We start from the raw sequence: 13,619 nt of genomic DNA, 5'->3' as shown, positions 1-13,619 counted from the left end.
CCGACAGATAATCCAAGCTACTCCGATCACTGATACGATCTCCACCACTGGTCAACCACCAATGCACTGAACTCAAAACAATAATCAACAATTACTAGAATACCCCTGGAACCCACTGATCAACCCTTGGTCAAAGATAAGGTCAAAGCCAACCCCTGACTGACCTTACTCGCCGAGTCAACCCTATGACTCGCCGAGTTCCCATACTCAGAACTTCTCTCCATCAGCGACCTAACTCGCCGAGTCACCCCGAGACTCGCCGAGTCCAACAACTCAGAGTCCACTCGCACACAACTCACCGAGTCATCCCTTGACTCACCGATTCTCGATTCAACCAGAGAATATCGGAACTCTTCGACAAGACTCGCCGAGTCCAAGAACAGACTCGCCGAGTCTGAGGCTATCATCAACTTACTCGCCGAGTTGTTCATACAACTCGCCGAGTTTCAGGCCATCTTTATCCGACTCGCCGAGTTGTTCTTCCAACTCGTCGAGTCCCAGCTCATCTTCAAGCAACTCGTCGAGTTCACCCATGTGACTCGCCGAGTACCACCGATCTGAATCCATTCAGAAGCATTCCAGGCCATGCAAAAGACCCAAAACATAGATCTAGCCTTATACAACTCATCTATCACGTAAAGTGGCAAAATTTACATGAACCCAAGGAGATCTAGGCCTTATTCACTTATAACTAGGGTTTGGGACATGAAAGCTTCACTAAACACCCCAACACAGGGACTTTCATGCTCTCTGATTCTTCTCCATTCCAGATCTGAGGTAGCAACCTCAGATCTAACCTCTAGACTTCCAATTTCATCTATAGACAAGATACCACAAACCCCAAAATGAAGAAACAACATATAATCAGTCCATGAACGAGATATTACCTCCAATGGACGCCCCAACTACAATGAAGTTCGAATCCAAGCAAAGCCCCTTGCCCCAAGCCTTCAATCTCACAAGATTCCTTCAACAAACTCCTCCAATGCTCCAAATACACTCCAATCTTCTTCAATCACACTTTCTAGGGTTTCTGGACTTCAAGGGGGAATAAGGAGGCTGGGGGAAAGGATATAATGTTCTTTTTATAGGGCCTAACCCCGAGAATTAGGGTTTTCTCCACCCAGCGCCTACTCGCCGAGTCCAACTCATCGACTCGCCGAGTCGGCTACTTAACCACGCGACCCAATCGCGACTCTACTCGCCGAGTCCATCCATGGACTCGCCGAGTCACTCTTTCCCACTTAACACTTATAGCCCTTCAATTCTACTCTTGCCATTTCGGGATGTTACAATTCTCCCCCACTTATACTAGGCTTCGCCCTCGAAGCCTACAGCAACTCAACTCCAAGGATACTCCCGCAACGCACCTCCTGGCCTTAACTAGGCCAGGTCCCTCAAGGCATACCCAAACGAAACTTGGACACACTTTCCTTTCCTCACGGTGTCCTGACCACCGCCTCAAATCGGGCACCGGATTCACCCTCTGATAACTTCATTTAATCACTGAGTACTACCCATAATGCAACACTGCTCCAACTCACAACCATCACTTGACTCATAAGGGCAAGAAAACCATGATCCATCGGATCGCCGATCCGAATCTCACTTTATCCATTCCGTGACGACGGGAAGACCCATTCTCTATATCAGAGCACCTCCCTCGAGTTCTCCTCTTGCAACCGAATACTCATGCTGAACTAGCTCTAGCACCCTCAGGTTGGAAAACCCGACACACTGATGACACCTGCAAACATCCCCCAGGATGGACCACTAATACATACACAATGCCCTGATCAGAATTACACTGAGAGTCCAGGACTCTCTTTCCCTGCATCCTTTCCAAGCCTCTTGGCTCTACACCTGTGGAATTCTTTTCCGCAACCTCAGCAGACATCCCCAACCGGATGAGCTTCTATTCTACTTCCGCAATGACGATGCTCAAAAACCATACTCGAAATACTCTAATCATAACTCTGCTCTGCCGTTTTCACTTCCGTGAACTTGCACTCCCTTTCGGAGTTACACACCTTTCTCTCTTCCTTTCCCAAGGAATCCACTTGGCCACATTGTCTCTCCAACACGTGCCACGGTGCTCGCTCGACGCGACACCACCCTTTTTGCGAATCCGCTATCGATCCGACACACATGTTCTGGCTCTCATCACAGGGGCTCTCATGCCCACGCACTATCTCAACTCATCAAGATCACTACCCGGGGCCAGACCTTCCAATGCAATCACACTGCAACATACACAATCAGCAATCTCAAACTGATCCAACAATACCTGCAGAGTCTTCAGCATGACTGGACCGCCTCACCAGGCCTTCAGTCCATCTGGACCACTCTCTCAGAACCTTCAGCCAATCTGGACCGCTCTCAGTGCCTTTAGTTTGGCTGGACCATTCTCCGAGCCTTCGGTCTGACTGGTACGCCTTCCGGCCTTCAGTCTATCCGGACTGCTCAACTAACATTCGTCATTCCGGGTTATCACCCCCGGAAATCTTCCGATCCATACCGTTCTAGCCCTCTAGGGGCTCCGAACTCTGACTCAATCAACATACTCGATCCCGGCCTGCTTCCAGGCCTCCATTATCAATGCCCTAGATCTGTATCCCGCCCCGCATGCCCGACACTCGCTCCTATCAGCCTATACTCTAGGCTGACAGAATACTGCTGAATCCCAACAGCTAAACACCCACAAATACTCATCGATCTCCCGGAAAATTTTCCAATTCTCCCCCACTTAAAGCACTGACCAACAATCACCGGTCGCCATTAACGACCTTCCAGAACAACCCACACAAAGAGTAAACTTACACACTGACTGCTTCTCACAATCCTAAACAACCCTCAGCAAAACACATCTCCTCACTGACCAATCCGCTCAAAAAGAATCTGATCTCTAATTATCCATTCCACCAATGTAGATGCTACCCGACATTCAATCCAATGCCGCATCTCCACCAATAATCCTCATGAAAGATAACCAATGATAGCACAAAACACCAACTAAAATCATACCAAACCCTCAGGAACAACAGATACCAAGAAGAAAAACCCGAAACACAAATCCATAACCCAAACCTCAACCCACAAAGCGACGAATACCGCATCGAAATCCACACAAAGATACCAGCACAAACCAATACACCACAATATCACAAGATAACAAAACATCAAGAAAGAACATACCCGCAGCTGTCTCTGGCTCTGCCCTGACCTCCTCTGCAACAAGCTGAAAAGCACGACCCTGAGCCCTTGGGGGCTCCGCTCCACCCTGACCTCCACCTGTGATCCTCAAAGTGGCCGGTGCTGGAGCCTGCGCCGATCCTGCAGCAAGCTGTGGACAGTTGACCCTAAAATGTCCAACCTTATGACAAAGATAGCAAATCCTCAGATCCCGAACTGGCACTGACTGCCGGCAATCCCTCGCATAATGCCCTTCCTTCCCGCACTTGCGGCATGCACCCCCGGACCTACAAGCTCCGGTGTGACTCCTCCCACACTTTCCACATGTGTGGCTGCTCAGCTCCCCCACTCTAACATCAACGGTCTTGGACCGTTTCGGCGCCGGCTGCGACTGCACAGGGGCCTGCCTCAGCTCACGCAACTGCAACTCAATCTCTAACTCACGCCGCCTAGCGGCCTTCTGCAACTCCAACAATGACCCGCACCTCTGTGCAGACACAAACTGCCTGATGTCCCTCTTGAGCATGCTCAAATATCGAGACATCTGAGCCTGCTCTGAAGCAAACTCTTGGCAAAACATCGCCCTCTCAGTGAACATCTTGGTGATCTCAGTCACCGACTCCGAATCCTGCTTCAGCTCAAGGAACTCCTAAGCTAATCTCTCTCTCTCAAACTACGGAACATAACGAGTGATGAACATCTCTCTGAACTGATCCCATGAAACCGCGGCTCTCTGCGCATCTGAATATGACCCCGTGGTCAATCTCCACCAATCCTTCGCCCTGAGCCTCAACAGGTTCAGAGCACACCGCACCCGCTGATCGGCAAGGCACGAACACATGAAGAAACACCCCTCCACGTCCGATAACCATCTCATAGAGACGATCGGGTCCTGAACTCCATCGAAGGTGGGAGGCTTCGTATTAGCAAAGTCCCGATATTGACAGCCCCGACTCGCTCCTCCACCTGCCGCCGCTACAGCTGCTGTAGCTGCCGCGGCAGCCGTCTCTGCGAGAGCAGCATAGCGCTCATCAAAATACTCCACCATGGCGGTCTTAATCGACCCAAACAGCTCTGGCAACTCAGCCCGAAACAACTCGGCAATCTCATCACAGAGGATCTCACGAATCCTCGCATCCAGCTCACTCGTGCTCATCTGACCGATAACCTCAGACGGTACCAATCCACCCGGAACTCTCTCTCCAGCTCCCGATCCTGACCCGGGTCCACTCTCATCATACCTCGGAATCTCCATACTGAAAAACACCACACAAAAGAACTCAGAATCTTCCCACCCTAGAGATCATGGTTTCCCTGATACGCGTATGGGTCCTGTGCTTTCAGTAGTACGGGCCCATACTACCTTCCACACCTACCCACATTTGTATGAAGTACTCCCACAAAACCCTAGAGAACAAGCATAACAATGATCAACCCTCACCACTAGAGAAACACTGAGAATCTCCCATAAGGGACCCTAGGCTACAGGCATCACAAATCAGGCAACATATCATGAAATCCTGAAGATCCCTAGCCTAACACTAGCATGTTGTTCTATCAACGCGCAAAAACAAATAACATGCATGGTATTTTGGGGTTACTTACTGGCTCCAGCTGATCGTATCTCCGTGTCCTCCCTTACTCATTTATGAAAACCATTTTTATTTACTCTTTTGAAAACTCTCCTCGATTTGAGACTGGAGTCACACGAATGTTCCTCCAATTCACTCAAACCAAGGCTCTGATACCAACTTGTAACAACCGAAAAATACAACAAATTTTAATTTTTTCAAAAACATCTCGATTCCATAAAAATCTTTACAAAAAGGTTTTCAATACAAAACATTTATCGTGTTCCCAGAGTCATAACACCACGAAATCATGAGGAGCGGTACGATCATGCCTTCGCCCTGCCACGATCTCCTGAAGAACCTGAAAAACATGAAACCACAACTGTAAGCCCGAAAGCTTAGTGAGATATCCCCAAAATACCAACCGCAATACCATACACGCATAACATGCCACAACATATCCAAACACTGAACAGCCATGCTCTCCGGGTCTACTGTGTGACTGGTCTGCCGCACCGGCCAACAGTCCACCAGGTCCACCCTCTGAGTCTATCCGCATACATCGATTATGCAGTGTGATTGGTCCGCCCGTTCCCGGGCCTTCAATCCACCTGGTCCACTCTCTAAGTCTACAGTATGACTGGTCCGCCCGCACCGGGCCTTCAGTCTGTCTGGTCCACTCTTCGAGCCTTCGGCACATCTGGTCCGCCCCTAACAGGACCTACAGCCTATCCGGACCGCTCGCTGGGCCTACGGGACAACCGGTCCGCCCTGGGTATCTTGGCCTACTGCACACAGCAGGACCCGCCTCAACCCAACTCCAGTCCAAACATCCATGTGCACATACATACATATAATCATAAAGCAAATCACAGACCACAAGCAGATCTAACAGATCACATAACATATAATCATCCTAACTAGGATACCGACCTAACAGGTCACTAGCATAGCACCTCCCTATCTCTCAGGATACTGATCTCAATCAGGCCTCTAACATACACCATCCTAACTCTCAGGATGCAAACATATCACAGCACAACAACATAATAATAACAGAGCAACAACTACCCGGATCTCAATCCGATAAGGGCCGGCCTTGGTGCCTTAGACCCCGTTGATATAGTGAGGATAACTCACCTCGAAACTTCCGACAGATAATCCAAGCTACTCCGATCACTGATATGATCTCCACCACTGGTCAACCACCAATGCACTGAACTTAAAACAATAATCAACAATTACTAGAATACCCCTGGAACCCACTGATCAACCCTTGGTCAAAGACAAGGTCAAAGCCAACCCCTGACTGACTTTACTCGCCGAGTCAACCCTATGACTCGCCGAGTTCCCATACTCAGAACTTCTCTCCATCAGCGACCTAACTCGCCGAGTCCAACAACTCAGAGTCCACTCACACACAACTCACCGAGTCATCCCTTGACTCACCGATTCTCGATTCAACCAGAGAATATCGGAACTCTTCGACAAGACTCGCCGAGTCCAAGAACAGACTCGCCGAGTCTGAGGCTATCATCAACTTACTCGCCGAGTTGTTCATACAACTCGCCGAGTTGTTCTTCCAACTCGTCGAGTCCCAGCTCATCTTCAAGAAACTCGTCGAGTTCACCCATGTGACTCGCCGAGTACCACCGATCTGAATCCATTCAGAAGCATTCCAGGCCATGCAAATGACCCAAAACATAGATCTAGCCTTATACAACTCATCCATCACGTAAAGTGGCAAACTTTACGTGAACCCAAGGAGATCTAGGCCTTATTCACTTATAACTAGGGTTTGGGACATGCAAGCTTCACTAAACACCCCAACACAGGGACTTTCATGCTCTCTGATTCTTCTCCATTCCAGATCTGAGGTAGCAACCTCAGATCTAACCTGTAGACTTCCAATTTCATCCATAGACAAGATCCCACAAACCCCAAAATGAAGAAACAACATATAATCAGTCCATAAACGAGATATTACCTCCAATGGACGCCCCAACTGCAATAAAGTTCGAATCCAAGCAAAGCCCCTTGCCCCAAGCCTTCAATCTCACAAGATTCCTTCAACAAACTCCTCCAATGCTCCAAATACACTCCAATCTTCTTCAATCACACTTTCTAGGGTTTCTGGACTTCAAGGGGGAATAAGGAGGCTGGGGGAAAGGATATAATGTTCTTTTTATAGGGCCCAACCCCGAGAATTAGGGTTTTCTCCACCCAGCGCCTACTCGCCGAGTCCAACTCATCGACTCGCCGAGTCGGCTACTTAACCACGCGACCCAGTCGCGACTCTACTCGCCGAGTCACTCTTTCCCACTTAACACTTATAGCCCTTCAATTCTACTCTTGCCATTTCGGGATGTTACACTTTCTTACCAAAGTTCATATTTCTGATACGATATGCTTTGATAAGACTTTATCAAAATCATACACCTTTCCTTAGATAGCTCACATGTGTGTCTAAATAATTTTTAGAACTATGAAAAGGGATGTTGTAATCATAGTCTAAATTTTTTAGAGCTTTGCCATTTCTCACAAGTCCATGTTAGTGTGCATGTTAACCACACACGCTCCACTAACGGCTTTGAGAATGCAAATATCACAATTGCTATCTACTTAAAATCTACTTAGTGAAAGCGTTTCCTCACCATCATTTTCATGAATCGACGAGAAACCTTATGACACTTAGATTTCTTTGGTGTATGTGTTCCTATCCATGTGAATTTGTCATTACCACAATAGGAGGTTAGTGACAAATCCAAACTCATATGGATTGAACTTGTTTCAATCTTAACTTCTTGCTACCTGCCAGCACAAGGGCCTACTATTGCTTCCAAGTAGTTATGAAAACAACTGAGAACTCACAGAACTCACATTCATAGTTAACTTTTAACTGGAATGGGCACATATATAAGAATATGTCAACACGATGGGTTACAAGCCTCAAGTCGTGTGCTAATGATAAACAATACCCTTGATTAGTTCTTGAAACTTTTCCAGATCTTTAAGACTCCCACTGACCTCTTGACATATAAGATTCTCTTGTCAAGAACCATTCCTTGACAAAACAAATATTCAAGAGTTAGTGCGGATTCTTATCAAGATAAACACTTTACTCAATTGGTCTTAGTTGGTCTTTGTTTTATCCAAAACTTCACAACTTTGCAATTTCAAATGTACAAGAGTAAGAAAACATTTTACTATACGTTTGACGAGTGTTATAAACCATCTAAGGACTATGTCACTCAAGTTACAATCTTGGAGTATGACTCTAAGACTCAATTTTGGAACAAAGTATGACTTATCTTTTTTATTTAACCAATTCAACAATTCACGATTCCTCTTCTTAGTCAAACAAATGCTCTAAGACGTCCATAGAGAATCAATTGTGATATGGTTTCTGCTAGAGCAAAGTTCTATTAGGAACAATAGATTCTACGTAGGAAAACAATTAAGAACGTAATTAAGAACACAAGAATGGCTTTGAATATGTCGTATGATTAAAACGTTAACACCTCAGAAGAGCTCGATTAAGAACTTCGACTGTAGAGGTGCTTAGGGTTACAAAACAATAATTAATGACAATCACGACTGTATCTAATGCATACATGCATGCATTATTTATAATAAAACCCTACTAGATAATCATGGATGGACAGGCCCAATCCGGATACAAAACACAAGCCCATGAAGCAACATAACAAGACTCAACAATCTCCCCCTTTGCGTCAATGGAGCCGAAAGCTTACTTTTGTTGAGCTGCAGAAGACTTTTTGATTGTCTTGAACACCTTCGGTATTATTGCCAACAGATGATGACGAAAATTAATATACCACCGAAGCATGTTCGTGAAGTTCTTCTTGTCTGCTTCTAAGTTCTGCTTGCACCGATGGACAATATTGATAATGTACTCCAAGCAGTCAGTTGCGAATAAATTTTTATCAGCAAGAGCGAACAGAAAGCGATTGGCTTCGCCTCTTGTGAACATCACAGTAAGATGTGTAGAATCGATTTGGCCTATCTTCATATTGTTCACATCTCCTGGTTTCGGTGTTGGCTTGACAGTCGGTTTCTTGTTCATCACTTTCACTATCTCCTGATCCATAGCAGCAACCTCATGAATGTAAGAGGCCAACATCCTCTTCAAATGATCAAGTATCATCTCATATTCTTTTGGATTGGTGAGCAGAATGTTAAAAAATAGAATCCAGTCATGAGGATTTAAATTTGGAAAATCTGCCAGGGAAATAATCGACACCGAGTTTGTTGATCCTCGTGTGATTTTGAAATTAACATTTAAGAACTTCCCAACAGGCGTAGGTTTTAGTAAATTGACAGTAACTATCTTCTGTGCGCACCATGTCAAGTACTGTGGTTGACCATACTGCAGATAAAAATCGATAAGCTCACGATCAACCTTTGGATGAGGGAAAGGAACTTCAACAGTCAAATCAAAACAATGAAAAGTGAATGCCTTTCGTGTTATTGGCATGTCGAACTGTGAGTCCTTAGAATTGTCACAATCAAAAGAAGCGACAGGTTCTAGCCAGTAGACGCTTTGAAACTCTATTGCCTCATTGATCAGTGTTTCTTTGGTCCAGAGGGGAAACAAGGCCTTCTTGCAGTTTAAGGCTTCTTCTTCTTCCCCGTTCTTCCTTTCCCTTTCCTCAGCCTCCCTTACAATTCTCAAGGCTAATTACTGTTAAATCCACCACTAGAGATCTGTGTAAAATCACCAATCATCTCATCAACATAGAGATTATACATCTCAATGGCATTCTTCAACATAGATTGTTCAGGAACATCCCAAAACAAATATCCTTCTTTAAGACGAAACTTTGGATCTGTAACTTTTAATCCAAGCCTCTTAATTTCTTTTAACACCTTATAATCCGCCATTTAATTTTCAACAAGAAAGAAAACTTGAAGAGAGAGACAGTAAATCTGATGAGAATTCTAGAGAGAGAGAAAGAGAGAGAAAACAGATCTATGATGGTTTCTAGAGAGAGAAAACAAATCTGAAATGATTTTTAGAGAGATAAAGTATATCTGAACCTGAAAATTTGAATAAACATGAAAGTTTTCTTCTAATTCTCTTCCAGAACACGATTCAAGAACAAATCAAATGAGATATTGAGTAGAAGATAACAGATCTTGAACAAGATTTTTCAATAAAAACAAGGTATAGCCTTTTTCTTTTCAAAAAACTTACAAAACTTGAAGAACAAGGTGAGATTCATGATTCAATATCGCCATAAACAAGATCGATTCTTGCAAAAATCATTGAGATCTACAAGAACCTGCTCTGATACAACTTGTTGAGAATAAATCCCGAGATGACAAATGCGGAATATCAAGAACAATCAAGAATCAATCACCATAATATGCAAGTAATCTGATAAAGGGTTTTTGTATATTGATTATCTCATGAACGTACAGAGAAAAACCCTAATCTGGTAAAAAGCTTACACCAAAATTAACCCAAATGATTATTTACAGGGAAGAATAAATATCTACCATAAATATAAAATAAATGCCTAATATAAAGCCAATGCCTTAAAAGAGCTCGATTAAGAACTTCTACTGTAAAGGCACCGTAGGGAATCATAAAATGATTAACCCTAAAAAGGCTTCCCTAAATAACCAAATATGTCAAATCAGTTTCAATATCTCAAATACTCAACAATCTCTCCCTAGCTTTTAAAACTGATGAAGATCACGATTTCCGATATTCTTGGCATTTCTCCCCCTAAATTGTGAGACTCATCAGTACATGGAGTCTTCAAAGCTAGAGAAATAGAAATAATCTTTCAAATATGAACTCCCTCTTGAATAATCATCACTCCCCCTTGAACCTTCAACAAATACCATGGAGAGAATCCGGAAAGTTAAGAAGAATCACCAACAATCTTCAAAACCCGTTAGATATGATGAAAAATCCTTTTTGAATAAACCCAATCTTCAAAAAATTAAAACCGAAAAAAATAACAAAAAATAATTTTGTATTTTTCGATTTTAAATTTAGACAAAAGAATAGAAAAGAAGCAATTATTTAGAAGGGTTTAAAAAGAATAAGACCAAAGAAAAAGGATAAGAAGTGAAATTTTTTTGGAAAGAATGGGTAAAACTGGTAAAATCCCAAAAATATTGAAAGAATTAAGAATCTTGGGTAAATTTTGTGAAGTTCTGAAAGCCAAGGGGGCAAATATTCAAAATAAAAACTAATTTTCTTCGATGTAGCGCTGAAATAAGTGGTATCTTCAAAGGAAGGTGGAAACTGTAAAGTTTGATAACTTTCGGAGACTAGATTTGAAACACAGAGTCATCTTCTTCATACCAACGAAAAAACACGCTTTTGACTATTAAAAGTCAAAATTAAAATAGTGAAAGTAGAATTTGTGCCAATTTCGTTCATATTGCAAGCAAATCGGAACGAACTCCTCCGATTATGATTTCTTGTAATCACGATTTCAGATGATGATGTAATCGAGTACCCACTTACGAACACTGAGAGTGAAAAGAATTCCCGAAGTGAATGATTCTGCATCCCATTTCCTTTGTAACAGATTGTGTTTGAAAGCAATTCTGATTTCAAGAAACGAATCCTTCTGTTCAATCAAGTCAGAATGAAATTTTTGTTTTTAACATCTGATTTCAGATTTTATAACTTCGATCGACTCTAAACTACAAAATGATTTCAACATCAATGTCAACTGTGAATGCGACTCAATTTCAAACTTGTTAATCCTCTGATTGCGAATCGTGCTCATGAATGCGATTATGAGACCTTCGTTGCCAATTGGGAGTGCTAAATAGCAAACTAATTGATTTCACTTATAATTTGTGAGCCTTCGTTTATGCAGTTTCAAAATCGAGTGAGATTGGGTTTATGAGCGAGCCAAGAACAGTAAAGAAATTCCATTGACCTCTCTGTCACGGGACAACACAATCACCGTGTGCCACTTAGTGTAACTTCGACTAAGTCAGGCTACGACACTTCTTTTGAATGTATAAACGACTAAGTAAGCAAGATCAAAAAGGCTTTGAAGTTTCTACAAATGAAAGAGAACTTCTATTAGAGAGCTCGAGAGAATACAAGAGAACTTCCAATGGTTTTGGAGAAAATTAGCTCCTCCCTATTTATACTTGTCCTTCCCCCCTCTAGGGAAGTTTCTATACAATGCTACATTAGTCCTATCTGCTTGACTAATCTAGAATATTCTACAAAGCTTCATGTATTTACAAGTGTTCATGAAATGTGCTAAATTATTCTTCGATGTCCTAGAGAAATCTAAGACGTTCCAGGGTCTTTTCTTGCAAGTTCTCCCACTTTCTTGAGTACTCCGAAAGAATCTAGAATCTTGTTCGTGACACCCTCCCCCACTTAAGTTCTTGACGTCCTCGTCAAGTCTTCGATTTGTACTCCTCGATTTTGCTTCGGAATTGCCACAAATCTTGTTCACGTTCCCAGCTAGATTCACTGTCGGGTACTCCTTTCCATCGCACGTAATTCTCTGTCCAGTTGGGTGATCCTCTTTTTCATATTACTCTGTCGGCCAAGATTTCATCCACCTCCTTATCATACGAGACAACATTGGCGACTGGGGCGCATTGTGATTCGCTTCTAGAGGGGTCTTCCTTGTCTCGATTGTATTGTTTGAGGAGACTTACATCGAATACGGGGTGAATATTTAGTTTGGATGGTAAGTCTAGTTTGTATGACCGCGTTCCGATCTTTTCAACAATCTTATAAGGCCCCTCGTATCTTCGGGTCAAGCCTTTATGTACTTGTCGGGTAGATTTGAACATTCTTTGCGGTAGTTTTATCATTACTTTGTCTCCCACAATGAACTCTCGTGGCTGCCTTTTTTCATCTGCCCATTTCTTCATTCGTTTGGCGGCCTTATTCAAGTAAGACTTCGCTATGTCGAGTTCTTCATTCCACCCTTTTGCGAACTTATATGCGGGAGGGTTGGATCCTTTGTAGCTTTTAATTAGTTCATTTGGTGTTAGCGGTTGCTGACCCGTAGCGATTTCAAAAGGAATCCTTCATGTAGCCTCGCTTAGTTGTAAGTTATAAGAAAATTGAGCCATGTCTATTAACTTGGCCCAATCTCGCTAGTTAGCGCTCACAAAGTGCCTTAGGTAAATTTCGAGTAAGTGATTCACCCTCTCAGTCTGGCCATCGGTTTGGGGTGAAAACTTGTTGAAAAGTGGAGATCCGATCCCATGAGCTTAAATAGCTCTCTCCAAAACTTTCCCGTAAAGCGAGGATCTCTGTCACTTATAATGCTTTGCGGTAGTCCCCAATACTTCACGACATTTTTGAAGAATAGTCGTCCGGATTCTTCGACCGTACAATCTCGTGGGGTGGGAATAAATGTTCCATATTTAGAAAACCGATCTATAGCTACCATTATGGAGTCGCACCCTTCAGACATAGGTAGTGCTGAGATGAAGTCCATTGATATACTTTCCCATGGTCGTTCAGCAATCGGAAGTGGTTCTAGTAGGCCTGCCGGTTTTGCTTGCTCAACCTTGTCTTGTTGACATATAAGACAAGTCTTCACATATGCATCCATGTCGCTTCGCATACTTGGCCAATAATATGATCGTTCAACAAGTGCCCTCGTACGATGGGTGCCCGGGTTTCCAGCCCACTTAGAGTCGTGACATTCCTTCAGGACTTCACGCCTTAAGTTCTCCCATTTTGGAACATACATACGGTTGCCAACTGTGAGTAGGAATCCTTCTTCGACCCAAAATTTTCTCGTTTTGCCATCTCTAACTAGTTCCATCAAGTTCTTGGCTAGTGAGTCATGGCTCAACCCTTCTTTTATTCGATCGGCA

Source organism: Lactuca serriola, chromosome 3 (genome assembly GCF_051521515.1).
Source record: "Lactuca serriola cultivar US96UC23 chromosome 3, Lser_US96UC23_V15, whole genome shotgun sequence".
Taxonomy (NCBI): domain Eukaryota; kingdom Viridiplantae; phylum Streptophyta; class Magnoliopsida; order Asterales; family Asteraceae; genus Lactuca; species Lactuca serriola.
Note: the sequence above shows the minus strand (reverse complement) of the source record.